Source organism: Bos grunniens, chromosome 1 (assembly GCF_055505025.1).
Source record: "Bos grunniens cultivar Pamir isolate PY7600 chromosome 1, Bosgru_T2T1.0, whole genome shotgun sequence".
Classification (NCBI taxonomy): Eukaryota; Metazoa; Chordata; class Mammalia; order Artiodactyla; family Bovidae; genus Bos; species Bos grunniens.
In genome coordinates this window covers 133,724,587-133,750,604 of record NC_141165.1, presented here as the reverse complement: position 1 = coordinate 133,750,604, position 26,018 = coordinate 133,724,587, and the positions used below count along the sequence as shown (strand labels likewise).

The window sequence follows — 26,018 nt, the reverse complement described above, 5'->3', positions numbered from 1 at the left end:
CAACCGTTGACAGGTAAGATAAATACTTAAAATACTGTCTCTTTGAAGATTTCATTATTTTACTTGTGAGAAATTATCATATATGACTATGTGATATCAGTCATTCATTACTTGGCCTTATTGAGAAATCTTTTGAATAGTAAGATTCTTCTGTTACTAAGAATGCAATTTTTATCCATTGAATTTGAACTCGTTAGAAAAGGACCAACTACATAGAGAAGTAAAGTTCTAATTTGATATACTTAAATATGGTGTGTTTAAATAATGCCAACATAAATATACTTTTCATGTGATGTTAGCCTAAAATATTGAAAACAAAACCTACTTTTTATTAAATAGACTGGTCTAACACATTTATGACAATAATTAGTGCTCAGTTCAATTCAGTCACTCAGTCGTGTCTGACTCTTTGTGACCCCATGAATTACAGCACGCCAGGCCTCCCTGTCCATCACCAACTCCCAGAGTTCACTGAGACTCACGTCCATCGAGTTGGTGATGCCATCCAGCCATCTCATCCTCTGTCCCCTTCTCCTCCTGCTCCCAATCCCGCCCAGCATCAGAGTCTTTTCCAATGAGTCAACTCTTCACATGAGGTGGTCAAAGTACTGGAGTTTCACCTTTAACATCATTCCTTCCAAAGAACACCCAGGACCGATCTCCTTTAAAATGGACTGGTAGTGCTAAAGATGACTATATTCTCTAACAGATAAACATGGACATATGTATATATACATAATACATATAGAATAATTTTTCTGGCATTTTATATACATGTTAAAATATTAATTGTAATATTTCCAAGTAAATAATAATTATTAATTTGTTCTAAATAATACTTCTACCAGTTGTATTTTTCTCTAAGAAATTCCAATTACTTTCCCATTTAGTAATTTTTCTATAGTAGAAAAATTTTTCTCCAACAGAGCATTATTCTCCAACAGAGCATTATTAATTCTAATTGATAGAAAGTGTTTCATTTTTTAAAGAGATGACTCAGAATTACTTTTATCTCTATAGAAAGCTGTCATTCTACTCTATATGCTTAAATATATAAAAGCTATCACCAGTGAGTAAGAATGTTTCATATATATATATATATAGAATAAGGAACTGGAAAGAAATAAATTGTACTTGACCCCTGGAGCCAGTCAAGAAATCCATGCTGATATTTAATAGCTTTTATCAGCAGGAAAGCAATGAGATTATTTTGGCCATAACTAGTTTCACCTCAAAGCTGAGTGTAAAACATCTATTAAATTGTTGAATCTCTTCCAACTGAAGGGATAAATTTCAAATTAAAGAAAATATTGTAACCAACAAATTCAGCATTTATTTTCTTTAACCCTACCCATATCTGGGTTTTTATTTATACCTTGATTTTAGAAATAAATGATAATTTCCTTTTGTGGATCCAACAGCCAGCAATGTTTGAGTGGATAGCAGTCTCTATTCTGTGGTGAATGGTGTGGTCATATAATTGGAGTTGCTGAGGACAGCCAAAAAGAAGATTCAACTGTCTACTGAATAGGTAATTTTTTTTCTTTCTAGATTTCAAACAGACTATTTATTTCCAGTGATATCAGTCAGTCAGTTCAGTCACTCAGTCGTGTCCAACTCTTTGCGACCCCATGGACTATAGCACACCAGGCTTCCCTGTCCACCACCAACTCCCTGAGTTTTCTCAAACTCATGACCATCGAGTCAGTGATGTCATCCAACCATCGCATCCTCTGTGATATCAGTTTTTGACTATTCTATTAAGTTTGTGTATAATGTGAAGCAGGAGAGTAGATATGGCGTGAAGGAACTATTTAAAGTGCTGATGAAGAGTGCTGATGAAGTAGTTTTGCACGTTATCATCAGATCTGGGACAAGATTATCATCGAAATTTAATATTAATATGATGTATATTTTTTAAGTAGCAATGCTTTTCAATACTGGATACATCTTGCTGCTGCTGCTGCTGCTGATTTGCTTCAGTCGTGTCCGACTCTGTGCGACCCCATAGATGGCAGCCCACCAGGCTCCCCCGTGCCTGGGATTCTCCAGGCACAATACATCTTAGAATTACCTAAATAGATGCTTTTTACAATTTAGATACCAATGTTCCATCCCCAGAAGATTCAGATCTAAGTTGGTTGGAGTGTGGGTGATGTGAACATTTTTGTTACTTAAAAACTTCACCAGTAATTTTGATGCTCACCATGGAGATGCCTGTAGTCAATACAATATTCCTGTTATTGAGTATGAGAGTTTGAGAGGACATGGCCTGAGGGGGTTTAGGCTTCACTAGTAATAGAAAAAGAGATGTTCTTCAAAACAGTCAACATTTTAAGACTGATAATCTGTTTATGGGGCTTCTCTGGTGGTCCAGTGGTAAAGACTCCACCTGCAAATGCGGAAGACACAAGAGACATGGGTTCTATCCCTGGGGTGGTAAGATCCACTGGAGTAGGAAATTGTAATTCACTCCAGTATTCTTGCCTGGAAATTTTCATGGACAGAGGAGCCTGTCAGGCTACAGTCCATTGGGCCACAAAAGAGTTGGACACACCTGAGCACATGCACACACATGAAGTCTGTCTATGGAGCATTATTCTCAAAAATTGATGAGGGATTAGAGCAGATATTAATAGCCATGAATATCAATGTGTGCATGATTTTACCATGAGAATCCTATTTAGTCCTCAATTTTTACATTGTCTCTGCATATGACTACTGTGATCCTTCTGAAGTTTCCTTTTGTCTTCCTTTTCCACCAGCTCTTCATCTTCCTATATCCTGTTCTTGCTTCTTGACATGTACATATTGACACCTAAAAGTCCAAGGTCATTTGTTTAATTATTTGTTGACATAATAGACTGATATGTCTAACAATGGACTAGGAATGAAAGAAATATATATTGAGGAACAGAAGCTTTATAGATACTTACTCTTCATTTTCTTCAAAGGTCCCTGCCTTTCCTAAATATTCAATTTTGTGATAGCTTCCTGTCAAAGGGTTGACACCTTGGCTTCAGCCCCTTGTTTAATAAAGTTTAGAACTAAATTTAGACTAAAATTTATCTTGAGATCATGCCTGAAAGAAAATATGAATAAAGTTAACTATTTCTATGTGAATAGGTAGACCCAGGTCTAATGCAGGTCACTAGAGTCCCATATTAGACAGTGAATCAACTTCTCAACAAAGATTAAAAACTACTTGCATGTTAGATCTGAATTAACCTTTCAGGTCACAGGGGCACCATTTAGTAAATTGCATTATCTCTTTGTAAATGAGATCAGGCTATAAAAGAGTTGTTTCATCTAACTTAGGAAATAAAGTTACTAATGTGCATTAGTCTAGGAATCAGAAACATGCTTAAAATCCTTAATAGCAAAGTGATGATGCAGTTGATACAGAACTGATGCTTTTTCAAATGCTTTGACACTGTGAAAAGTTTTTAAAAAATAAAACAGCAGCAGATGGAAGATGAAGTAGAAAAGATAATTTTAGCTAACCCATTCATGAAATCTGGTTTTGAAGGGGAGGAGATGTGGATGGTCAGGATAAGAGGTTAAGGTCAGAAAAAGCTGTGGTTTCTTTGCAAACCAAAGACAACTATATATATATATATATATATATATATATATATATATATATATATTTTTTTTTTTTTTCCCCCTGAAGATTCATGATAGAAAGGAGAGAGGCATAGTAGGATATCTGGAGGTGTGATAGGAGATAAAATCTCTCCCCTAGGAGAAGGAATTTGTCCTTATGCAGTGGTCCATGTCTCCTTTTATCACAGGAGGGAAAGTGAAACCAATAGTGATAAATGCAGGTAAGTTTGTAAGTTTGACCACAGAGTGTGGGAGTTACCATCTAATTGCTTCTGTTCTTTGTTAAAAGTTTAGATGGTACTTTGCAAGTTGAAAGAAACAAGAGGAGGATGATAAAGGTCCCATAAGAGAGCCAAAGGGAGGGCAGATAAGAAAAACAGAACTGCCAAGAATCACATCAAGCCTAGCTTGGGTGAGACCCTTAAGTTGTAGATCCACTAGGTCTCAGTTCGGTGTTTCCCTGGAGAACTCATTAGCTAGGATGGCATTTGGCAAAGGCAGGTAGCTGACTGCCTGATGAATCAGATAGACAGAAATCATGGGAAAAGAAAGTTGATGCTATTTGTGTGAGAGGGGCTGGATTTAAGATGAATAGAGAAGAAATAGATAAAAGTAGGCTAATAGTGAAAAGAGGAGTAAGTAGATGTGATGAATTTGAGAAGTAAAGGAAGGGAGAACCAAATGGGAAATTAAGGGACAAAAGTTGACAAACCATCTGATTAAATGTTTTGTATTTAAAATTTTACAGAGAACTTCTCAGTGATGTTATAGTTTTAAGGTGGGGGGGGGAGGAGTAAGGGAGGACAGTGAAGTGTGTGGTAGTAAATAAACTGGTTGTGATGTCAAGTTGTTGATAGGGTAGGGTTCATGGTTGCCTGTGCATGGAGATTTTGGTCACTGTGAGCCATATATTAAAGTGTCCAGTTGACAAGAGCTTGTGTCCAGGAGTTCAGTGGTTGACAATAAGCCAGGTCATAAAGATAGATCAAGTATATGCCATTAGCCTCAAAGGACCTGAGTTTTATTCAGTGATAGAAGTGCAGTGGTTTGTAAGCAGCATTCTCAAATTAAGAGAGGGATCACCTAATTTATTATTTTGAATGCATAAAGTGACAAATATTATTTCAAAATAATACAAAAAAATGAGCAAACAAAAATCTCTATCAAATGATCTTTAATGATTATTTTCAAGTGCTTTGTGAATGGTAGGTACTTAAAAAGTGCTTTTTGCCAGATGAAGAAAAATGCAGCCTCATCTGACACTGTAGGATGAAAGAGACTAATCAATCCAGTTTGGCATGATGGAGACAACCAGAGCAGGGGACCTTGACTATATCCAAAGGTCTCTCAGGAGGCCATGAATAGAATTCATGTGATTGTGATCTTGGATGAAAAAATATTACTTTTATTTTCATTATCCTAATACTTAGCCTCATCTTCATTTATGCTGCTGCTGCTGCTAAGTCGCTTCAGTCATGTCCGACTCTGTGCGACCCCATGGACTGCAGCCTACCAGGCTTCTCCGTCCATGGGATTCTCCAGGCAAGAACACTGGAGTGAGTTGCCATTTCCTTCTCCAATGCATGAAAATGAAAAGTGAAAGTGAAGTCGCTCAGTTGTGTCCGACCCTCAGGGACCCCATGGCCTGTAGCTTTCCAGGCTCCTCCTTCCATGAGATTTTCCGGGCAACAGTACTGGAGTGGGGTGCCATTATAAACATGCAAAAAACCACAATAGTTAGCAATATCTCTGTATTTATCACCAATAGAAATCGTGATACTTTTATATTGTCTTAATGATACACACAAGTAATGTTAATACGTATAGTATGTATGAGTCATATAATATGCACAATTTTCATTCATGTTCATCAAGATTTTGAAATTGCAATGGTTACTATGCTTGCTAATAAGTCTCAATATTTAACATATTATTTACAAAGAACATACATTATTACATTAATTTATAAATATGAATGTTGCATTTCAATAAAGTAAATATGCTTTGTGAAGTGGCCCAAACGTATGCACAGTACAGACAACTGCACTGGAGCTTGATAATCCCAACGTTCTAGCCACCCAGAATCCTTTCTGGAAATGTTCTGGTTTCCCATCACAATCAGGCGTATCACTGATTTGATTTTTTTGTAGTTCTAAATCAATAACACAACCTAGATCCTGCATAATCTTGGCCTCTCCTACCTCAACAAATTTATTATCATCTTTCTTGCACTCTATAATCCAACAATATGGGGGTCCTTTATAATACTTAACTGAACCATATTTTTTTATTCTGTCTTTGGATATTTCTGCTTGCTGTTTAATTTGCCTAAAATGGAATATAATCCTTTTATCTTGTCACCACCCTTTACCTAGTCAATGTGTATTTAGTTTTTGACTCTTTCAAACTGAGTTAGATGCCCCCCTTACAAAGTACAAGACTACATAAGACATATGTATACTAAAAAGATTCTTGTTTACCTGAACTCAAAGTTAATTGGAACCCTTTGCATTTTCACTTGTTAAATCTGGCAACTCTACCAACAGTACTTATTATGCCATTTTAAATCAATTTCTCACTTAAAATTATCTGTCTTCTTGCTAATCTGAAGCTCCATGAGCCAGAGTACAGGTGTGTGTGTGTGTGTGTGTGTGTTGTTTATCAAGGTACCCCACTGCCTGGAATAAAGATGTTAAGCATTTTACACATAAATTTAGGATGAATGGACAAATGAGCTATAGTCTGTGTTTAAAATATCTGTTTATGGTTCTGACTTTCCTAGTTCCTCAAGGACAAAGACCTTCTTTGCAACCAAAATCAAAACCCAGTGTCTGTAGCAGAGTACATATTCAAAAATGCTGCCTTGTTCTTCCCTCAAAAGCCATCAGTGTATGTGAAGGTTTTTTTTGAGACTCAGAAGGTGGAAACAAGGGAGAGAGAAGTTAATCAAATACCCATTTTAGGCCATTTCCCTAGAAACATCAGTAATTTGGGTGAAATTAAAACATTAGGTTAACCTTTCTTTAATTATTTTAGACAAAAAAAGATGAAGATGGAAAACATAAAAATTTCCAGATGGTAGTATTTATGCATGTGAATGAATGTTTACACTGTTATCACAAAGGTGGGAAGGGTCTGAGTGCTTGTGAATGAAAAGAAATGAGGGGAAATCAGGCTTCTGAAAAAGTCTGAAAAGCTCTCTTAAATGCAAGTTGGCAGAGTCATCTAGTTTTTGCATATTTTTGCATAGTTTTCTAGATATTCTGTCAATACTTGAATGGTACCACTTTGACACCATCCATCCTAGAGTAGAAGAGATAAAAAGTGCTCTCTAGCTTTAAAATCATATGAACCTTAGTTGCCAACAGTATCCAATGGAGAAAAGATAGTCTTTTCAACAAATTGTATTGGGAAAACTGAATGTCCACATACAAATGGATAAAATTGGACTCTTATCTCACACTATGCACTCAAAATGGATGAAATGTTTACAAGTAACACCTGAAACCAAAACTCTTAGAATAAAACATAAGAATAAAGCTTCATGACACTAGTCTTGACATCAGATCATTTATATGACACCAAAAGCACAGGCAACAAAATCAAAAATAAACAAGTGGGATTATGATCAAATTAGAGAGCTTCTGCCCAACAAAAGAAAGAATCAACAGAGTGAAAAGGCAACCTATAGAATGGGAGAAAATGTTTGCAAATTATATATTTGAGAAGGGGTTAGACTTCAAAATATATAAGAAACTTCTACAGCCTGGCAAAAAACAAATAACCTAAATGAAAAAAGAAAAAGGGACAGAGGACCTGAATAAATATTTCTACAAAGACATGCAAATGGTCAATGGAGATTTGAAAAGATGCTCAGCATCATGAATCAACAGGGCAGTGAAAACCAAAATGACAATGACCTCATACTTACCAGGATAGTTATTATATTATCAAAAAGTACAGGAAAGCATTTTTGAAGATGTGGAGAAATTAGAACCCTTGCACACTATTGGTAGGAAAGCAAATTGGTGCAGCCATAATGGAAAACAGCATAAGGGCTCCTACAATAATTTAAAAAAAAAAAAAAAAAAAGATTGCCATATGATCCAGCAGTCTTACTTCTGGGAATATACCCAAAGAAACAAAATCATTATCTGCAACCCCATTGGAGCATTATTCACAACAGCCAAGTAATGAAAACAACCTAAGTGTCTATCATGAAATGAATGTATAAAGAAAAAGTGAAACATATCACACAGATGTCTTATACACCAGCATAGTATTGATGGAGAAATGTCTTAAGTCTCAGGAGTCTACCAGATGTAGCAGAGATTGTGTTGGACCTAAAAGGACCAGCAAACAGGGATGGAGCATGTCTTAGTATATACCACCTGCACAAATGGCCAGAAGGAAGCAACGGACACACGTAAATGTCACCAAGCTCCGATGACACACAAGATCAGATGATCTTTGTATGATGCTTAGATACTACAGTGTGTGTGTGTTAGTTGCTTAGTCATGTCCAACTCTTTGCAGCCCCATAGACTGTAGCCCACTAGGCCCCACCATACATGGGATTCTCCAGGCAAGAATCCCCACTGGAGTGGGTTGCCAGTTCCTTGTCCAAAAGGAACTATAGAAAGAAAGAAAGTGAAGTCACTCAGTTGTGTCCAACTCTGTGACCCCATGGACTGTAGCCTACCAGGCTCCTCCATTCATGGAATTTTCCAGGCAAGAGTACTGGAATGGGTTGCCAGTTCCTTCTCCATAGATACTACAGAGCACAGACTACATAACCACAGAATTTAGATACCATCTCAGGAAAAAGGGACAAGGGACCCCAAGTTAACTGAGATTAAGAAAAAGGAAATAGTATGTAGTTTCCTCAAAAACTCACATAGAACTTTATGATTCAGCAGTCCCGCTTTTGGGTACACATACAAAAGAACTGAAATCAAGTTCTCAAAGAGGTATTAGCATGCCCATGTAAATTACAATTCATAATAACCAAGGTGTGGCAAACAACCCAGGTATCCATCAACAGATAAATGGGTAAAGAAAATGTGCTATGTATACACAGTAGAATACTATTCAGACTTAGAAAGAAATTCTGCAACATGCAACAACTTGGATGAACCTTGAGGACATTCAGTTCAGTTCAGTTCAGTTCAGTCGCTTAGTCGTGTCCGACTCTATGCGACACCATGAATCGCAGCACACCAGGCCTCCCTGTCCATCACCAACTCCCGGAGTTCACTCAGACTCACATCCATCGAGTCAGTGATGCCATCCAGCCATCTCATCCTCTGTCGTCCCCTTCTCCTCTTGCCCCCAATCCCTCCCAGCATCAGAGTCTTTTCCAATGAGTCAGCTCTTCACGTGAGGTGGCCAAAGTACTGGAGTTTCAGCTTTAGCATCATTCCTTCCAAAGAAATCCCAGGGCCGATCTCCTTCAGAATGGACTGGTTGGATCTCCTTGCAGTCCAAGGGACTCTCAAGAGTCTTCCCCAACACCACAGTTCAAAAGCATCAATTCTTCGGTGCTCAGCCTTCTTCACAGTCCAACTCTCACATCCACACACAACCACAAGAAAAACCATAGCCTTGACTAGACGAACCTTTGTTGGCAAAGTAATGTCTCTGCTTTTGAATATGCTATCTAGGGTGGTCATAATTTTCCTTCCAAGGAGTAAGTGTCTTTTAATTTCATGGCTGCAGTCACCATCTGCAGTGATTTTGGAGCCCAGAAAAATAAAGTCTGACACTGTTTCCACTGTTTCTCCATCTATTTCCCATGAAGTGATGGGACCGGATGCCATGATCTTCGTTTTCTGAATGTTGAGCTTTAAGCCAACTTTTTCACTCTCCACTTTCACTTTCATCAAGAGGCTTTTAGTTCCTCTTCACTTTCTGCCATAAGGGTGGTGTCATCTGCATATCTGAGGTTATCGATATTTCTCCCTGCAATCTTGATTCCAGCTTGTGTTTCTTCCAGTCCAGCGTTTCTCATGATGTACTCTGCTACTCTGCATGTAAGTTAAATAAACAGGGTGACAATATACAGCCTTGACGTACTCCTTTTCCTATTTGGAACCAGTCTGTTGTTCCACGTCCAGTTCTAACTGTTGCTTCCTGACCTGCATACAGATTTCTCAAGAGGCAGATCAGGTGTTCTGGTATTCCCATCTCTTTCAGAATTTTCCACAGTTTATTGTGATCCACACAGTCAAAGGCTTTGGCATAGTCAATAAAGCAGAAATAGATGTTTTTCTGGAACTTTCTTGCTTTTTCACTTCAGGTGAGTCCAAATCCCTGTGACCCTATGGACCATAGCACAGCAAGCTCCTCTTCCATGGGATTCTCCAAGCAAGAATACTTCAGTGGGTTGCCATTTCCTTCTCCAGGGGACCTTTCCAACCCAGGGATTGAACCTGCATCTCTTTAGTCTCCTGCACTGGCAGGTGGGTTCTTTACCATTAGTGCCACCTGGGAAGCCCTAGCAAATGTTAGTTCTCGTGGATTCAAAAATAAATAAGATGAAGATTTACCCTCCCAGAGTTCACAATTAAATGAATATGTTTACATCTGGTCTTAACAACAATGCAATGTGATATTTGCTACATCCAAACTACAGATTTAAGCTTATAGGGGTAGATTATAGGAGTAGAGAAAAGAGAGTGTCTGTTCTTGCCTGGTGGAGGGAAAAAGAGACAGAGAATTGACATTTATGGAAAACATTATTAGGGTTGATATAAGGATGGAAATTATATTATAAATCACTTAGAACAATCCTGATACTATATAACAACTTGTTCAATAAATATAAATTTTATGGCTTTCAGAATGCTTTCTAAATTTCTTCTTCTTGATTTTCCAGTTTGGTATGATGCAAATAATCTGTAACAATTTGTCAGATTGTTACAGAAAGCTTTCCAGAAGAACAATTCACTTTTCCACAAAAGCAGTAATATTACAATCGAATGAAGTAGAACACATCACAAACTCTCTTGGTCCAATTTAAATTTAATGAACTCTTAGCTGAACTAAGTGTCTCATCTCCATAAACTCAGAGGCACAAGGTTTACAGAAACTGCAACTTCAACATTCTTTGACAGTAAATATGACTATAAATCAAGGGGTACATTTATTTTCTTCCAGGGCTCTGGTTTTATGCCATCTGTTCATGTGGCATCTTGCCCATTTGGAACAATGTCAGATTGTGTATGATAGAGGTGTTGCCTCTCTGCTGTGCTCCTGACTCAAGAATGAGGCTAGTACTTTGGGAGAGGGTTAACATGAGGAAGGCCTTCCCAGGTGGTGCTAGTGGTAAAGAACCTGCCTGCCAATGCAGGAAACGTAAGAGATGCAGGTTCCACATCTGGGTCAGGAAGATCTCCTGGAGGAAGACATGTCAATCCACTCCAATATTCTTGCCTGGACAATCTCACAGACAGAGGAGACTGGTGGCCTACAGTCCATGGGGCTACAAAGAGTAGAACACACGAATGAAGCAACTTAGCATGCAGCATGTACCTTAGATAAGGAGAGTGATCACAATGACAGCTTATACTGTTTCCTGGTTGATCAGGTTCCTGGCTGATCTGCCCAAGGCACTGTGACAGTGAGCCTTTCTTCAGGCACGAAAAGCATCTAATTAGCGACAAAAATGAGGCAAAGTGGATGCTTGATTTCAGGAGACATAAAAATGTTCAGTTTGTCTCAAAAACCCTCTGCATTTTTTCTGAGGAGCCACCCAAATTCCCACGTTCTGACAGGTAGGTAATGCTGCTTCCCCAAAGCCATAATGGCCTTTTACCTTTATTTGTTACTGTATCACATCAATGTGAAATAAAGAGTGGTCTTCTGGGCAATATACACTGTGAAAAACACAAAGTCCTTGGTGTTCAAAATTATGTAAGAGCTGAATGCTCTCTTTTCTAGTATCTCACAGATTCCACCTGATTTTAAATTGATGTAATGCTTTCCATCATATTTCTGTTTTTGATCAGAAACCTATTTTTCTTTTCTTCTATTTAGTTCAAACCCATGTTTAGATGTATTGTAGCATTGTATTTTATTCCATATCAATATGTACTAATTCATTTAATTTCTAAGGACATTGGGAGGAAAAGTGGATACCCTTATGAGTTAAGCTTAAGGAAAATACATGACTAGCATATTTTGCTGACTTTATCCCCATATATAATTCATATATTTATTTTACTGTTCTAAATACATTGTTTGGCCTCTTTTCAATATACTATTCACCCTCAACTAAATTAGCACTAGGAATTACCACAAAAATTGTGTTGAAACAAAATACTATGATTTTACTTACTCTTCAATAGTTTCAACCACATCATTGTGATTTTTAATTGTCCTTGGTTCTTTTTTATTTATAATTCTTTAAAATAAAAACTACATATTTAAGATATACAGCATAATGTTTTGACATACATATACATGGTGAAATAATTGGTGAACTTGTAGGACATTATGTTAAATGAAATAAGCCAGATACAGAAAGAAAAATGCTAAATTATCTCACTTAGATGTGAAATCTATAAAACAGAAAACAGAGAGTAGAACAGTAGTTAAAAGAGTCAGGGAGGTGGGGGAAATGGGAGATGTTGGTCAAAGAATACATAGTTGCAGTTACAATGGATGAATAAGTTTTAGAGATCTAATGAACAGCATGATGACTGTAGTTATTAATATTGTATTATATTCTGTGACAGCATAATTTTCTACTTAATGATCACCATTCTTTCTTGTATTTGGGTAGTTTAACTGATCAAAAAGACATTCACTTTCACACCTATGGGTTTCCCTGGTGGCTCAGATGGTAAAGCCTCTGCCTGCAATGAGGGAGACCTGGGTTCGATCCCTGGGTCAGGAAGATCCCCTGGAGAAGGAAATGGCAACCCACTCCAGTACTCTTGCCTGGAAAATTCCATAGATGAAGGAGCCTAGTAAACTATAGTCCATGAGATTACAAAGAGTCAGACATGACTGAGCAACTTCACTGGTTCACTGGTTCACACCTACACAGCAAACTTTGTCCTTCTTACATCTCTGGGCCATGCTGAAGGCCTACTGCAAGATGCATTATAATTGATCATTTTAGTGGGCAACAAAATTCTCATATTATCAGATTAAAATTTCTTTTGTGAACTGCATCTGGATATTCATTCTGTGTATTCTTTCATCTGTTGCAGACCTACTATAGAGTAGGCACCCTACACCTAGACGAATAATTAGATGATTACTTGTGCATCACATTTGGGTTTGTTGGTTCTAACGGAATTATGTGAAACGGACTGATATTATAACTGATAACAGCAATAACTGATATTGATTGAATATAAAGAAGAAGAGGCATGGGGTAGTTACTCAGGCAAGAATAAAAATCCAAAGATACTAGAAACTTCTGAAACTACTTGCTCATTGAAACGGGTCCTCGATTTTCTTAGAATTCAGTAGTAATTTTCACCTCTTTCTAGGCTTAACCATGTGTCCTCAGCTTTTCACTCACATTACCTGATATACCTGAAAGTTCATAGCATTGGTACTTGAAGTTTCACAGATTTTATATTCTCAGATTCATTTTATAGGAAAGTCCACTAGCCTCCTCATTGTTTTTCTAATATTAAATTGATAATGTGACTTTTAATTGGTCCATTTTATCCCTGTTAGAATACATGTTCTATTTTCACATTCCATAGAAGTTCAATGATCAAAATCTGTCTAAAAATAGGGAATATAGTTATTAGCCTTTTCAATTCTAGGCACTTAGCACAGTGCCTAAAACACAGAGAATAAGTGCTCAATGCTTGTTTGGCAAATAAATAAATTGGTCCAGCTGGAATGTATATGTGTTTTGTTAAAAAAATAATGCTTAGGAAGCTTAAAAGCTTATATATGTGCATTTAAAGTTATTGTTTTACAGAATTCTTTGTTTTTTTTTTTTTTTTAACTAATAGAATGATAAAACTCTTATCTGTGAGCTAATTTTCTCAAAATAATAGAACAATAGTCATCTAAGTTTCATTAAATGATGCTACTTATAATTATCATATCAAGTGTTTGTTTCTTGAGTAGCTGAAGAGATAGAAGCAAGTTGCCTTATTTCTGAGAAACTTAAAAATGTCAAAATCCTTTGAACATCACCAACTGTGCAGAAAAAGTTGATGAAAAGGTGAACCATTATTCCAAGAAGTATATTGTTTAAATATACCTGCTTCTTTATAAAAGCATAACATGATGGCCTTCTATTTTTAAGCCAAACAACAAATAAATTCCAAAGGAATTTTTAAAAAGTTACCCAAACCTTAGTAATGAGATACTTCTGCAATATTTTTAGAAATTAACATGCATAGCAGGCTTAAAGTATTTTATAGTGACTAAAGGGTGGTCTTATAATATGAAGAAAGACTTTTATGTGTTTAACACCAGATGAATCACAATTCAGTGAGGTTTTAAGCTTATAAGAAAAACATTACACCATGTGGTGTGGCTGTATAAAACATAGGTGAAATAGTAAATCTAAGAATCCCATATTTACGATGACACTTTGTAAGCATTAATGCCAGTGGATTAAGCTTAGTAGGGCAAAATAAAGTGATTAAGTATCCCCAAGATAGTCTTAAGTATAAACAAGGAGAAACATTAACCTGACAAAGAAATCTTTTGCAAGACAAAAATACCAGCAAAGGGAAAAGAATGTTTTCATTGCCAAATAAGTCTCATGTGATACCAAAGCAACAAATCAGGAAGATGCACTAGCAGGGGTCCCCAAGTTCCAGGCTGCAGAGCAGTACCTCCTGTCAGGTCAGTAGTCACATTAGATTAGAAATAAAGAGCACAATAAATGCAATAGGCTTGAATCATCCTGAAACCATCCCCTACCCCTGGTCCTTGGAAAATTTGTCTTCCATGAAACGGGTCCCTGGTGCCAAAAAAGATGGAGGACCACTGCCCTGCTGTTAAGTAAAAGAAATTTTGATCTGTTGGTTGTTTTTGTTTTAAATAGCAAAACCATGTGAATGTGCTCATCAATTAATTGGTATATTAAAGAAAGAAGACTATAAGTGCATTTCATTTTATATAAAAAAGTTAGGTTTTGCTATTTTAGGGCACTGAAATGTGAAGGAGCAGAAACCCATCAGTATAAGAAATATAGCAATGAGTTTCAACACAGATGTTAGAAGAAGTTGTTAGTTAGAATCAATAGAATTCCACTAACAAGCAAAGGGAATATGTTGTGTGTCAAAATGGTAATCATCAAAGTTGAATGTGTTATTCATGCTATGTGAAGTTTAGACGTCATGGTTGGATGTCAGCATGTATAGAGCTACAGGGCTTTTTGTTGAGACAAGACTAGATGGAGAAATATACCATGTTCATGGATTGGAAGAATCAATATAGTGAAAATGAGTATACTACCCAAAGCAATTTATAGATTCAATGCAATCCCTATCAAGCTACCAATGGTATTCTTCACAGAGCTAGAACAAATAATTTCACAATTTGTATGGAAATACAAAAAACCTCGAATAGCCAAAGCTATCTTGAGAAAGAAGAATGGAACTGGAGGAATCAACCTACCTGACTTCAGGCTCTATTACAAAGCCACAGTTATCAAGATAGTATGGTACTGGCACAAAGACAGAAATATTGATCAATGGAACAAAATAGAAAGCCCAGAGATAAACCCACGCACCTATGGACACCTTATCTTTGACAAAGGAGGCAAGAATATACAATGGATTAAAGACAATCTCTTTAACAAGTGGTGCTGGGAAAACTGGTCAACCACTTGTAAAAGAATGAAACTAGAACACTTTCTAACACCTTACACAAAAATAAACTCAAAAGGGATTAAAGATCTAAACATAAGACCAGAAACTATAAAACTCCTAGAGGAGAACATAGGCAAAACACTCTCCGACATACATCACAGCAGGATCCTCTATGACCCACCTCCCAGAATATTGGAAATAAAAGCAAAAATAAACAAATGGGACCTAATTAAACTTAAAAGCTTCTGCACAACAAAGGAAACTATTAGCAAGGTGAAAAGGCAGCCTTCAGAATGGGAGAAAATAATAGCAAATGAAGCAACTGACAAACAACTAATCTCAAAAATATACAAGCAACTCCTACAGCTCAACTCCAGAAAAATAAATGACCCAATCAAAAAATGGGCCAAAGAACTAAATAGACATTTCTCCAAAGAAGACATACAGATGGCTAACAAACACATGAAAAGATGCTCAACATCACTCATTATCAGAGAAATGCAAATCAAAACCACTATGAGGTACCATTTCACGCCAGTCAGAATGGCTGCGATCCAAAAGTCTACAAGCAATAAATGCTGGAGAGGGTGTGGAGAAAAGGGAACTCTCTTACACTGTTGGTGGGAATGCAAACTAGTACAGCCACTATGGAGAACAGTGTGGAGATTCCTTAAAAAACTGGAAATAGAACTGCCTTATGATCCAGCAATCCCACTGCTGGGCATACACACTGAGGAAACCAGAAGGGAAAGAAACACGTGTACCCCAATGTTCATCGCAGCACTGTTTATAATAGCCAGGACATGGAAGCAACCTAGATGTCCATCAGCAGATGAATGGATAAGCAAGCTGTGGTACATATACACAGTGGAGTATTACTCAGCCATTAAAAAGAATACGTTTGAATCAGTTCTAATGAGATGGATGAAACTGGAACCTATTATACAGAGTGAAGTAAGCCAGAAAGAAAAACACCAATACAGTATACTAACGCATATATATGGAATTTAGAAAGATGGTAACAATAACCCTGTGTACGAGACTGCAAAAGAGACACCAATGTATAGATCAGTCTTATGTACTCTGTGGGAGAAGGAGAGGGTGGGGAGATTTGGGAGATTAGCATTGAAACATGTATAATATCATGTATGAAACGAGTCACCAGTCTAGGTTCGATGCATGGTACTGGATGCTTGGGGCTGGTGCTCTGGGAAGACCCAGAAGGAGGGTAGGGGAGGGAGGAGGGAGGAGGGTTCAGGATGGGGAAGGCGGGTATACCTGTGTCGGATTCATTTCAATATTTGGCAAAACTAATACAATATTGTAAAGTTTAAAAATAAAATAAAGTTTAAAACCTGTTTTAAAAAAAAAAAGAAAGACTAGAGGAATAGCCTAGATTTTGAGTAAGTAGTGCAAATCCAGCATGATTTTCAAATAGAAATAAAAACATCAGGAAACTGATTAGAATAATAAGATTTAGACCTGTAGCAAAATTACAATTTTTAAAAAGTAGATGAAATTGTATTTAAGGATGTTCTCTTTGCTCTAGACATTCATGGTCTCAAAGACATTTAGATGAATTGAAGACCTTAGTATGGACTATTCTGATTTTTTTTAATCTATTTTCAAAGCACATTTCCTGAATATATTAGTTATATTTTGCTGCATAGAAAATTACTCCAAAACTCTGTGGCTTGAAACAATAAATGTTTATTATCTCACACAATTTCTGAGAGTTAGTCACTTTAGAACCACTGAAGTGTGTGATCAAGGTCTCTTAAGAGGTTGGAGCCATGCATAAGTGCAGTCATCAGAAGACTTGGCTAGGGCTGTACCATCTGTTTCTAAGGTATCTCACTCACATGGCTATGGATAGGAGACTTCAGTTGCTAACTGGCTGCTGGAAGGAGACTTTAGTACTCTGCCATGTGATCCTCTCTGTACAAGGCAGCTGGCTTCCCCCAGAACAGTAATCCAAGAGAATGAAGCAGAAGCCATAGTGTCTTATAAAACTACACCTCAGAAGCAACCTGTCACCACTGATGATAAGTCTACTGGTCAGATCAACTAACCTGCATATAAAATGTGGAAGAAGTAATTGCCCAAATTCTGGCGTGTCCTTTCTTTCTTATTTCCTTTCTTTCCTTCCCTTTCTTTTTGTTTGTTCCCCCTTTTTCTCCAACCTCAAAGATGGTCCCTATGTCCGTTGTCTGGCGCTTGTGTATAGGTTCCACCCAAACACCAGAAGACAGGGCAGTAGGTGCCATCTTGGAGGCCAGAGGAAAAAAGAAAGAAAGAAAGAAATTGGAAGGGAAGAAAGGAAATAAGGAAGAAAGGATACTCCCATGTTTGGGCAATGACTTCTTCCCATTTTAGAAACTAACATTTAGAAACCATCGACATTATCTCAAAATAAAATTTCATTTCTTAAATTTTGCCAAGTGCATTAGCAATTACTAAAATGGCTACAAATCTACTATGGTTTTTATATTGAGCAAATGATCAATCAGAATGGTTTATTTTTAGTTGTACTTGTTGAAATCTGAATATATTTCAAAAGGAATGTTAAATCACAAGGTATTTATATGATATTTATATATTTGAATTACCACTAAGTGACAGTCTTTAATTTAGCAAATGAAAATGTAGGGTGTCCAATTAAATATACATTTCATATAAATAGCATATATTATTTAGTTTAAGTACATTCCATATAATAAACACATTTCTTTATCTGAAATTTATATTTAACTGAATGTCCAGTGTTTTATCTGGCAGATTCCTTACCATCTGAGCCTTCAAGGAAACCCTTCACTTGGTAATTCAGTTCTGTTCAGTCGCTCAGTCATGTCTGACTCTTTGTGACCCCATAGACTGCAGCACACCAGGCTTCCCTGTCCATCATCAACTCCTGGAGCTTGCTTAAACTCATATCCTTTGAATTGGTGAGGCCATCCAACCATCTCATCCTCTGTCGCCCCCTTCTCCTCCTGCCTTCAGTCTTTCCCAGCATCAAGGTCTTCCCAATGAGTCAGTTCTTCACAATAGGTGGCCGAAGTGTTGGAGTGTCAGTTTATGCATCATTTGTTCCAATGAATATTCATGGTTGATCTCCTTTAGGATTGACTGGTTGGATCTGCAGTCCAGGGGACTCTCAATAGTCTTTTACAACACCACAGTTCAAAAGCGTTAATTCTTAGGTGCTCAGCTTTCTTTATAGTCCAACTCTCACATCCATACATGACTACTGGAAAAACCATAGCTTTGACTAGACAGATCTTTGCTGGCAAAGTAATGTCTCTGCCTTTTAATATGATGTCTAAGTTGGTCATAGTTTTTCCTCCAAACAGCAAGTGTCTTGATTTCATGGCTACAATCACCATCTGCAGTGATTTTGGAGCCCAAAAATATAGTCTGTCACTGTTTCCATTGTTTCCCCATCTATTTGCCATGAAGTGATGGGACCAGATGCCATGATTTTAGTTTTCTGAATGTTGAGTTTTAAGCCAACTTTCTGACTCTCCCCTTTCACTTTCATCAAGAGGCTCTTTAGTTCTTCTTTGTTTTACCTTAAATCACTCTCAAGCTACCTTTTGTTCAAAAGTAATGAAGTTTCAGTTCAGTTCAGTCGTTAGGTCATGTCCCACTCTTCACGACTCCATGAATTCCAGCACACCAGGCTTCCCTGTCCATCACCAACTCCCGGAGTTCACTCAGACTCACATCCATCGAGTCAGTGATGCCATCCAGCCATCTCATCCTCTGTTGTCCCCTTCTCCTCCTGCCCCCAATCCCTCCCAGCATCAGAGTCTTTTCCAATGAGTCAACTCTTCACACGAGGTGGCCAAAGTACTGGAGTTTCAGCTTTAGCATCATTCCCTCCAAAGTAATCCCAGGGCTGATCTCCTTCAGAATGGACTGGTTGGATCTCCTTGCAGTCCAAGGGACTCTCAAGAGTCTTCTCCAACACCACAGTTCAAAAGCATCAATTTGTCGGCGCTCAGCTTTCTTCACAGTCCAAGTCTCACATCCACACATGACCACAGGAAAAACCATAGCCTTGACTAGACGGACCTTTGTTGGCGAAGTAATGTCTCTGCTTTTCAATATACTACCTAGGTTGGTCATAACTTTCCTTCCAAGGAGTGTCTTTTAATTTCATGGCTGCAATCACCTTTAGGTGACATAAAGTCTTCCCTTTCACACGTTATTTTTGCTATAGAAACTTATATTTAAAGCAAAATTGTGATACCACTCTATTTAAAACAAAAAGAGTGCATTAAGGAACTAACATCACGTTCGTATTTGTTATCCATTAAGTGTGTATGTGTGTATCCCCAAAATTTGAGCAGAAGACATCTTGACAATTGAACAAACATGTATATGTTGTCATGTTTACTTGTAAGATTCTTGAGAATCATGTCTAGGAAGGTACATGAGAGCCAAGCTTCCAATTCTAATTCCAGCTTTAGAGTCAATTTTAGAGATTGTTTTGAACCAGTAATCTGACCACTTTAAAGGATATGTGCATGCTAAGTTGCTTCAGTCATGTTTGACTCTGCGACCCTATGGAATGTAGCCCACCAGGCTCCTCTGTCCATGGGATTTCCCAGGCAAGAATATTGGAGTGGGTTGCCATTTCCTCCTGCAGGAGATCTTCCCAACCCAGGGATCAAACCGTCATCTCTTATATCTCCTGCATTGGCAAACAAATTCTTTACCACTAGCACCACCTGGCAAGACTATTAAAGGATGTAGAATTCTCTAAACCTTAAAGACATTCTGACTACTTTAGAATTCCTATGCCTCTATTTCCTTTCCTTAAGATTTATTGGCTGATTTTTTTCATGCTCTTTCCTGCCTCAAATTTGTCCATCTTAGGATGAAATCATGATGCCACTTCAAAATTATTTAGAAGAAATCATGAATGACCGCAGGAACCTGAACTCAGGGACATAATTATTCACTATCATCCTTGAAAATGCCCTGTCCATTGCGTTTGATGTAATGGACATTAAACTAATCTGGAAGGTACATTTGATTCAGCCATCCCTTTCCACTGAAATCATATGTGGGGTGCTGTGACCAAGATAGGCAAGATGTAGAATCACTGATTGTAAGTTGCATGACCAATTTATTTTTCTTTGCACACTGATCTAGCAATATACCCTTGAACCACAAATAGATATGTGAAATACCATCACAGTTAGCATTTAAATAATCTACAGCTGGTTTCCTAACTGTGCAACTTAAAACTGAATTTATGTAAGGTAATGATTTGGTCTTTGCACAAGACTGTATACATCACTGGGCTTTGGAGTTTGGATATCAAAATTTATTTGTAAGAGATGATAATACACTGAAGTTCTTGAAACTTCACTCAAAGCTATATACATATATACATATATATGATTGACATAAGACCATGCAGAGAATGGAGCTGGATCTAGTATTCCGAGGGAAAAAAAAAACATTTTACATATGGCATTAGGAGATGCGGGTTCAGTCCCTGGGTTGGGAAAATCCCCTGGAGGAGGGCATGACAACTCACTCCAGTATTCTTGCCTTGAGAATCCCATGGACAGAGGAGGCTGGCAGGCTGCAGTCCATGGGATCACAAAGAGTTGGACACTACCGAAACAGCTTAGCAGGCATGCACACACGTGATTGATGTTAAGGAAGACAAATGAAAACACACTTGTATACCTCTTTCTAATGAGAGTTGTTTACCACTGGCTGGGTTTTGAACAACTGGCAAAAAACAGTGCTAGTCTTTCAAGTGGTATTAAGCAGGGTGATTGATATTTAACAGGAAGGAAATCAATGGATGGCATGGAATAACATTTTCTAAACAGTTTCAAATACTGTCCCCAGTCTTGTCAATGGTTTGGGAAATATTTTTGGATCGTTTAATTAACATGTCACTTATGGATGTTAAAGCACACACACACAAAAAATATTACTATTATTCTGAATTCTGAACAAATAGACAACCAGTTGAATAAAATAAAAATTAGTATGTTTTAAAATTATTATATGTATTTGTGCCTTAAAGTTTCAGGAATTTCCTCCTGTAATCAAAGAGGAAGCTTCTGCAATGTTGTTCTACTTTTGTTTGTGCTTAACATCCCATAACAGACACAAATGAATAGTGGAAAAAGAAAACAAAGGCAAAAAGATGAAATTGCTTCTAAAATATTGCCTGCTACCTCTGAGTACTTGTCCTTTTTTACGTCATTATCAGTTATTTAATATTGCCATCAGCATCCCTGCCTGAAGACTAGATAATGATGCAGTCTAGCTCTTTCTGGGCCTTCAAACAAAGTGCCCGGGGAGGACATGGGACACAGCTGCACTCTAACACACGTGTCTCTCTGCCGGGCTGCGATCTCAAGGGTGTAAGACCCACTGCAAAAGGTTAAGTCTATACAGTCCCGGGATTGAAATGACAAATTTTATGTCTACTAAGAACCTAAAACTTTGTTGGATTTGCAATATTTTGGGCAAGCCACAGCATTTATAAGACAGGCAATATTCTTTCTTGAGAAGGAATTTATATTCTCTGGCAAACACAGAACAGAGGTTTGTTAGGAGAGCCTATCCATTGAAAATTGTGTAAATACTGTCTACTTACATTTCATTTGCAATATGCCATCTTGAACTGGGATTATAGCAATGAAGTGCTGGAAGGGCATTCTTTACAGAGTGAATAGACTCTGACTTCTACCATATTTAGAAAATTATATGTGGAATATATTTATGATGTATATCAATTGATATGCAGCCTACTTTGGGATCATCTAGAATTTTCAATTTTAAATGTTATCAGTTGATATATATATATATATATATATATATATATATATCAAGATTTACCTATACCAACATATAGATTTATAAACCTGTGAAATTTCTGTCCATTTCTTTCAGTAATATACCTAATTTTGCAGTCATAAGCTAGGCAAGTTAAACAAATCAAATGTGATTATAATCAGAGAACAACTTAGAAGTAGGAATTTCTTTGGAAAGTTTAAATGCCAAAATGAGTCATTTTAAGAGATATAAGCACTAGGAATAGTTAATGTTAAATCACTAACTTTCTAGTTTAAAGCAGAAACATCTTTAACCATGTTTATTGTAATTTTAATTAAGTGATCAACTGTGACAGTTAAATGTATACATTCAGGGACAACAAATTTTTAGAGTCTATCTGAAAACATATGAGACATAGAGACAAATGACCTAAATCCTAAAATCAAGCCATTCGACTCACAGGGAAAAAAAGACAAAAAGATACTCTCAGAGCCATTAAAAATGGTGGCTTATATGAATTTCTTTAAAATTATGTTGACCACTTCAAGATTTTGGTTGCTTCTAACATTCCTTGACCATAGAACTATGGTTATATGTTGCTACAAAAAAAAAAAAGAAAAAAAATATATATATATGTCAACAGAGAAAGGATGAGTTTCTTTTTTAAGTTGTATTTCTAGAAAATAACCTTAAATAAATAGAGCATGTAACTAGCAGGGCACACCATTAAGGTTTATTTATTCATTCATTCACTAACTGGCTCGGTTCATATTTAGAGTGTAGACTATGTCTCAGGTTCTATGGTGATTCAAAAGAAACAAGGGTCCCTATTCCCATGGAATTTAAAACTAGTGGGGAGTCTGAAACAAATGTGAAAAATAAATTTTATTCTGCCAACAATTACAGAGAAGACATACAAAGAGCTCTGAATCCCTAATGAAATGACACTGATATGGACTAGAAAGATACATAGAAAGTTTAGCAATAGCAATGAATCAGAGAGCTCAGTGATATCCAGGTAGGGAGAATGGCATGGAGAAACGTGTCCTAGTCATAGGGATTTCATACCAAGTAGAGAAAGGTGACCAAAACAATGGAATTGCTTGTGTTCATTGAGGACTAGTACTCCTACAGTGTCTAGAAAAATTTAGGGCACATATGAGGTGCTCCAAGGTTTCCTATAGAGTAAAGAAATTGAAGAAATTAGAAAGCTATAGACCCTTGGTCTATTTTTAACATCTGCCTGTCCTGAATGATGAAACAGCTAGTTAAATAATATACTAAGTATTAAACTCTCTCCTACCCTTTTTTTTTTAATATTGTCGACTTATGGGGGTGTGATCTCACACGCCCATGGTGGGTAGTTCATTGCACTGGTGTCTCCAAAATACCTTTTCTTCTGGTTTCCATGTCTGTGTTGTTGTCTGATCTCCTTAAATTTTGGCAGGTTGCTTTAACTAATAGAATGCGACAAGAGTGATATTTTTCTAGTTTCAGGCCTTAACCTTAACAAGAAGTGGCAGTTTCTACATTTGCTACATTTACATTTCTACAGGACATTCTTAGAAGCCCTGAACTGTCATATAAGTTACCTGATTCTCCTGCTAGAGAGACCACATGGAGAGGGAAGGGATGGGAGATTCCATGAAGGAGACAGAAATACAGCAAGAGATGAAACCCCAGATGTATAATCCCCATCAAGTCTAAAACCAAGATGTGAGTTTGGGTACTTCCTTTGGAAGGGGACCCCAGGATGAAGTGCAGGAAATGAAGAAGCAAAATGAGGAAGAGAAGAAGGTTAAGGCTACTCTATTGAGCAGACAAACACTGAGGGCAACTGAGGCACAATTGCTCTGCAAAGTCTGGGAGGTGGGGTAGAAAACATCTCAGAGTTACCAGCTCCAAATGCAAAACTGGGTCCTGTATCCACCAAATCCCCATCCATCATTGGTGGAAGGCTGCTCCCAGAAGCTCTAATTTTCTGGCACTTCTGAGGGTCAAGTATGCTCCTGCATCAGAACAACACCCGCAGGCAGAGAGTCACAGGGTTTTAAAGTAAACAGCCTTTGAGATCTATAGGTAAGCACTGACTGAATATAGCAGAGCTTCAGGTAATCAGCCTCTGCTACAAAATTTAAATTTCTCAGATATTTAGCAACATTGTCTTAGCCTATTATTTCATCTTTAGCCTAACACCTAGTATGTACAGCATACTGTATATATGGTTGTTACATTTTGAATCTGATACTTGTGAAAGGCTTTGTGTAGTATTCAGCAGACTCAGTGAATAGCGGGTAGTGAAACATGGTGTGATGGAAATAAGCATGTTTATTCTATCCTAAGAATACCAGTCAGGATGCCCTGACAGAACTAAAAATTATGCCATTCATTTTTGCAAAACCAGTGTCCAGCTATATTTTGAATTACTTGGGTGGAGAAAGGATAGAGGAGACTTTCTAAGAAATCTAGGGTATTGGGTGTTCTGCTCCCTTAGTAGAAGTCCTCTGAGGAAACCTCTATGAATGCTATATGTCAGTACCTGAGCAACTTAAATGGAAATGGCAGACATTTAAGAGAAAATGTTTCCTAGTCTCATTCAGAGCTTTTACAAAGGAACTGTTGCTCAAAAAAATCTTAAATATTTGAAAGAAGAAAAAATCTCTTCATTCTTGAAAAGTTGTGTATCAAAACTAGAGGTCAGAAATGTAGTTTTAAGAAGAAGCAGATTGATAGTCCAAGAACGAAACACCTGCCAAACAAGGCTCATTTCAGCAGACAGCTATTAAGATCCTTTGTCATCATATCTGGAGTGTTCATATTTATCTCATCACATATTTAAGAGGAAAAAAGTATGTGCACCCTGAGTGAGAAATCAATGGAGCCAGTTTGGATGCAATTCTCCTCTTAGCTCTTGGAATTAGATGAAAAAAAAATGCAGCAAATTAAATATCAAGCTCATTTTCGTGTTAATAATAAGAGGAATAGCTCCAAACTTCTTGTCCTAGGCTGGATTGCCTAATGTCTACTCACAGCTGCTAGGCTGTTTGGTGCCTATAGCCTAACTTTCACTTCTAAATGGAAAACTTGAATTGTGTCAGGATCTAAGTTCAGTTTAGTAAATGTGGTATATTTAAGAGGTTAGAGGAAGATAGAGAAAAGAGGAAAAAAGACATTAGGGAAAATGGATGTGCCTTGGCAGTGTCCACAGGTAAAGAATCTTCCTGCAATTCAGGAGACACAGGAGATGCAGGTTCAATCCCTGGGTTGGGAAGATATCCTTGAGGATGAAGTGGCAACCCATCCAGTATTCTTGCTGGGAAATCCCATGGACAGAGGAGCCTAGTAGGCTACAGTCCATAGGGTCACAAAGAGTGGGACATGACTGAGGGACTAACACTTTCACTTTCACTCCCTATTTGCCTTTCAGGAGAAATGTAGTGAATGAAACGGCCAAAGACCTTGTCTCACAGGACAGAAGAACAGCAGGGAAGGGGTCTGCATAATTCATAAACCGAGGAAATGAACCATGCATATGTTTAGCAAGAACAGAGAATACCTTAGAACTCAATTCACTTTTTATAGATGAACTGTAAATTTTGAAGAATTATGTGGCAAAATGATCTAGGGATACATCGTGTTCATCCCTGTGTCAAAACTCCCCTAGTAACTTATCCTTGCCTCTCATAATTTAGTCAGGATGCTCTCTTGGATGTAGCCTATAAATCTCTCCTGATGCCTCTTCAGCTTTTACTAGTTTTTCCTTTCTCTACTGGAAAGAGAGCAGAGTTGAGAACTGTC

At 37.4% G+C, this 26,018-nt stretch overlaps 1 long non-coding RNA gene across 2 annotated transcripts; it reads left to right on the top strand.

Moving 5' to 3' along the window:
• The first annotated feature begins 1,421 nt into the window (after nucleotides 1-1,421).
• Nucleotides 1,422-26,018, top strand: LOC147380219 (uncharacterized). 2 transcript variants are annotated; one of them, XR_015167407.1, is made up of 2 exons: nucleotides 1,422-1,531; nucleotides 25,648-26,018. It is a non-coding gene; the product is annotated as an uncharacterized LOC147380219 (long non-coding RNA). The 2 variants fall into 2 exon arrangements; XR_015167410.1 differs by lacking the exon at nucleotides 1,422-1,531 and adding an exon at nucleotides 23,776-23,936.